Source organism: Rutidosis leptorrhynchoides, chromosome 10 (assembly GCF_046630445.1).
Source record: "Rutidosis leptorrhynchoides isolate AG116_Rl617_1_P2 chromosome 10, CSIRO_AGI_Rlap_v1, whole genome shotgun sequence".
Lineage (NCBI taxonomy): Eukaryota > Viridiplantae > Streptophyta > Magnoliopsida > Asterales > Asteraceae > Rutidosis > Rutidosis leptorrhynchoides.
This window is the reverse complement of record NC_092342.1, coordinates 115422883-115428882: the sequence shown is the minus strand read 5'-3', so window position 1 is coordinate 115428882 and position 6000 is coordinate 115422883.

Sequence of the window (6000 nt, the reverse complement as noted above, 5' to 3'; positions counted from 1 at the left end):
GTGAATTCCTAGGATTTTACGTTCAATGGTAATGAACGCATTGAAAATAGGGTTTTCAGAAAACAAATCGGTTTGTAATTTTGATCAAAATATTTTCTCGTTCAAGATCGAGTTTAGATATCATTGAATTCCATGAGTTTGTAATTCTCAATCTTTAAGGTCAATCTCTAGGATTGAGTAATATCAGTCTTAAAAGCTGATTTTTAATCTTTAAGGAGATTATCCTTTCTGGGGATCTGATTCATTAGTCTTGTCCAGCTAATTTGCATGGTGACCCCCATTGTACGAGATAAATCCTTCTCATGGTTAGGATAAATCTGACCACTTGGCGACCCTGTTTAATGCTGAGGTCCGTGGATTTCCTGCTGATTTTAGTGATGACTTTTCTAGATTTTTCGTCAACCTACAGCTGGTCTGGACGACAACTTCATGACCTAAATCAAGAAGCGCGTGTCTTTTTCGGAAGACTTTACTTCCTTTTAATGATGGAATTGATTCATCGTGTAGATCCATCTCTTCCTTTCTTTCATCGGGTAAAACGGTTTAGTTTAGTCCAAAGCAAAAGTATTTTCAGTTATTTGTTACAGATATATGTGACATATGTTTAAGATAACTTGGTAAATTTTCCCACACTTGGCTTTTATTTTCCTTTTTATCGTCCTCTATTCCATTTTAAATGAATTTTAACATATTGGTTTGTTTCTCAATTTATGTCTTTTTTTAGGTAACAATAATTTCGGTGTTAAAACCTAGTTTTATCGTTCATAAATATGTATAAACATGATTTTTAGTTCATTTAATTGAAAAATTTGAAAAATTTTACTAGAATTGGGTAATCAGTATATAAGACTAGGGCTGTTCTTTTTTATCAGAGAGCACTAGATTCTAATACAACTACTGTTTTACTAGTATTTTTAATGGTAACCAAGTGTTTAAGATAAAAATGTTAAAATCCGAAAGAATTTAACCCCTTCCCACACTTAAGATCTTGCAATGCCCTCATTTGCAAGAAATCAGTAACAATTTAAATTATTGAGGGTGATTTGTGTGAAAATGATTAAATTTTTACCAAATTTTCCAAATATATTGGCGTTTGTTTGCTGAATGATAAATGGTGCACATCATTTGTTCATTCCGTCTTGTTGTTATTTCACATATATTTTGCATCTTGTCGTCAAAATTAGTTGCTTTTGCTGAACTTAATGCCAGTCTTTGAAAATGCGTTGTTTTACCCTGTTGTGTACATAAGATAAACTGCAAACATATATACATATTTTTGAAGTTTGGTATATTACCCCACATTCAAAAATTATTAAAATCTAAGAATAAAAGTTAGATAATTATAAAAATGATTACAATATTAACAAAAGTATTAAACGTATCAATAATTACAAATTACAAAATAAATAAAACTAAGTATACTAGGGATGATACTGGTACCAATAGGGGTTCCAGGCATAACCATAGGTGCTATAGAATGCTTCGGCAGGGTAATACGTAGGATATGGTGGCTGCATCTCTATAGACCAAGGAGGGAAGATGGGTTTCGGTGTAGGAATATAGTTTCTACCTATATGTTGGCAATGAGCTATGATTTGGTTCTAATGAACTTGCCAATCTTCAAATGCTCTCTGTCTAGCATTTTCGTATTCCTGAGAAGCTATAAACCTTTGCATTTCTTGCATCTCATTCCCCCCTCCTACATTATCTTGCTGTTGGTTTCTCTCCACCTGTGGATGTCTACCATGGTATCGTACTGCGGCGTTATTTCGCCTCGTCAAAACTTTCGCACCATGGTATACATTTAAACCTATAGTATCGCGGGGTTCTGGTTCTTCTACCAATAATCCCCCCCGACTTATATCCACACCGAGATATTCACCAATCAAAGTAATAAAAATACCACCTCCTATTATGCTATGCGGTCGCATCCCCCGAACCATAGCTGATAAATAATAACCCACACAATATGGTATACTTACAGCGCTTTGTGGGTCTCGAATACACATATGGTAAAACAAATCCTGTTCATTTACTTTTTCCTTGTTCTTACCCCTTTGTGTAATCGAATTAGCTAAAAACCTATGTATCACTCTTAATTCGGCTCTATCTATATCCAAATAAGAGTAATTTCCCCCTTTGAAATGGTGATGGCTTGTCATTTGACTCCACACACCGTGTGTATCAAAATTTTCATCTATCTTTCTACCGTTTAGTATCAACCCTCTACAATCAGCGGACGCTAACTCCTCAGGCGTATATATACGTAAAGCCTGAGCCATGTCCAGTAAAGACATGTGGCGCATCGAACCGCCTAACAAAAATCTAATAAAAGAACGATCGGTTAAACTAGCTACCCGATCATTCAACTCTATACTACATAACAATTCTTCACACCATACTTTATATACAGGTCTACGCATGGTGAATAAACGTACCCAGTCATTAAAAGAAGAATTACCATACCTCTGTACAAGTAATTCCCTAATTGGCCCGGCCAATTCTACAGCTTCTAAGGGTCCCCATTCTATGACCCTTGGTACCTCAACAACCTTAGAATGAAGAGTATGCAAACCCCTTTGATATTTTGGATAATCTATCCAAAGTCTGTCAAATCTCAGGTTCAGGTGCAACTCTTCCAAGTGCATATCGGAAAAGGTCATGACTGGATGAGGTATATCCTGCTTGTAGTAGTTATCCACCTCCTGTTGTTCCAAATTCTCAGCAGGAGCATTGCGGGCTTGGGATGAAGATTCACCCCTTTCAGTCTGCAAAACACATCAAACACAAATTTTGTGCATACAAATATGCATTAGTGTCAGCAAAATCATCAATCAAAATAATTACAATGACATTATCAATTTATATTAAACTTAAGCTTATTTTCACATTTTTATCAAATCTACACTTTTTCAAATAAGCATATACGAAAATGTTTTCCAAGTTCATAATCATTCAACTCAAATAACATGTCAAAATAATCATTACTAGCAATTAAACAAGTCTCAAATGGCATTATCTTTCAAAAATCAAGTTCATGAATTTTAGACTTGAAAAAGTCCACTTTAATTCTCAAAATCATGTTTAGGCTCAAAGTTTGGATCATTTAACTACCTAGACATGTTACACTACTCAATTTAGCAACAATTCATGACAAAAATCGGCCATAACCTGTTTATATCAAAAAGCCCCAAATTGCTCAAGAACACAAACCCTAGATTACTCAAAATTTGAAGTTTAAGGCTTTTAATCATGTTAACTAGCATCAATCTAGGTTATACAAGCATAATACATAAACAATTTAAGCATAATTACACTAAAAAGCATCAAAATCAAATTGGGGAAAAAAATGGCTCAAGAACACTAATTTCGGATTAAATGGTGTTTAGGTGTAGAAATTTACCGTTTTTCTTGAGTAATTCTTAGATAGCATCCTTCTCAACATGATTTTAGTAAAAAATTTGGTGATTAACGGTTAAAAATTGTGATTTTGGGGTGTATTTTTCGGGTTTTTTCGTGGGTATTTCGCTGTGTTTTTGAGTTTTGGGTTGTGTGGACTGAAACTGATCGTTCAGCTCTTTTTATTTTTTTTTTTCTGATTTTCGGTCTCTCCACGACTCGCGGTGAATAACCCTTCAAACTCCGCGAGTCGCGGAGTTTGGTAAATTTTTTTTTTTTTTTTATAAACTTTAACTTATTAAAACAATTAAGTAATTAATTTTAAAATTTTGTTTCCCTTGTTATTTAGGACGAGGTCGTTTCGGATCGATGTCCTAGTCCGTCCCTCGACAAAATTTTAAAATTTGTCTTTTTGTAGCGATTGTTTTAAAAGCTAAGATTTTTGGGGTTTTTTAATGTTTTTGGCATACTTTAATTCAATGAGATTAAAAATAATGATAATAAAAGTTCTCGTCCCTCTCTCGGGTAAAGCAATTTCGGTTCAAAGACCTAGTCTTCAACTTACGACGAATTTTAAAAATCATATTTTTAACTTAATGAGATAAAGTAAATTTTTGTTTTTAAATTCACACAACTTAAATATAAAATTCAAAATTAATATTAAAAATTCACACCAAACTTAAAATTTGAAATGCATAAAATTAAAAATTCATATTATAAATTCACACCAAACTTATATTAATTTTTTAAATATTTACAATTTTAAATATATTATTTTTACAAAGTTTACAATATTAATTTAAGATTTAAATATTAATTTTAAAAACATGGTAAAAATAAAATTAAAAATCTTTTTGTCTTTTTATCCCACTTTAATCAATCAAATATTATCAAAAATATGCGCCCCTCTTTTCGGTAAAGTAATTTCGGTTCCAAAACCTAATTTAACTCATGACGAATTTTTGAAATATTTTGGGTTGATTGTTTAAAGATATTTATACCTTAAGAATAAACGTTAAATTTCGCAGTGATGTAATAAATTTTTGAATGATATCAATAATTTCGGTCGCCAAACCTAATTTTATTCAATACCAATTTAATACTCTTTAGCGAACAAATTAGCGTTTATTATCAAAAGGTTAAAAATAAAAATAAAAATAAAAACTGTACAGACATACCTGTGAAATAGATTTCTTAGTTATATGATCTATCCCATTCATAAGATAGTCGGTTTAATTGGTTTTCCATGGCTACATAGGCGTAACCTCGAGCATTCAGTGTCTTTTCTTCTAAACATATGAACGGTCCGTCTCTGCATAAAGTAACAAATTCGGTATTTGAATAGGTTTGATTATTTGAACATTTACCTCCATGTGACCATTTTCCGCATTTGTGACATCTTTCTAGGTGTCGTGCTCTTCTTTTTGCTGCGGATTTTGATTTTCCTTTACCAAATTGTAACTTATTATCTTCGCATCTGGATTCTTTTCTAACTCCGTCCATTCTTTCTCTGATTACTGATACTATTTCACTCGGTAGTATGTCATTATTACGTTTAGTGATCAAAGCGTGTAGCATTAGGCCATGGTTTAGTTCACAGGCAGTCTTCATTTTGTAAAAACCTAAAAAAAATAAAAATTCAGAATGGGGGGAGAAGACTAGTTCTTTAGGGTCTGCTAGGGAAAGACCATTCGGGTTCCATTTTCGAGAACTACACGAAAATAGACAATCTAACTCTAACAGAAATACATATTATCCTTTAAAGACTTGATTCTCCCCACACTTAGTTAGCTGTGGTGTCGAAATTGTGATTAACTTCGTTGTCGACTTCCATCGGACCATGTATGTAATGTTTAACTCTGTGACCATTAACTTTAAATTCAATCCCATTTGAATTTATTAATTCTATCGTTCCGTATGGGAAAACTCTTTTGACTATGAATGGTCCAGACCATCTTGATTTCAATTTTCCTGGAAATAGCTTGAATCGTGAATTGAAAAGAAGAACTCTGTCTCCTTCTTTAAATTCTTTTGAACTTCTGATTCTTTTATCATGCCATTTCTTCGTTCTTTCCTTATAGATTAACGAATTTTCGTATGCTTCATGTCTTAATTCTTCTAATTCGTTTAGTTGACTTAATCGTAGACGTCCGGCTTTATGTAAATCAAGATTACATGTCTTCAAAGCCCAAAATGCTTTGTGTTCAATTTCTACTGGAAGATGACATGCTTTTCCATAAACAAGTCTAAAAGGTGTGGTTCCAATTGGAGTTTTGTAGGCTGTTCTAAAAGCCCAGAGTGCATCCTCCAATTTAATGGACCATTCCTTCGGATTTGATCCTACGGTTTTCTCTAGAATACGTTTTAAAGCTCGGTTGGTATTTTCAACTTGTCCACTTGTTTGTGGATGATATGCGGTGGAGATTTTATGAGTTACTCCATATCTTTTAAGAACTTTCTCAAGTTGATTATTACAGAAATGAGTACCCCGATCACTTATTAAAGCTTTCGGTGTTCCAAACCTTGCAAAAAGACGTTTTAAAAAGTTGACTACAACTCGTGCATCGTTAGTTGGGAGAGCTTGTGCTTCCGCCCATTTAG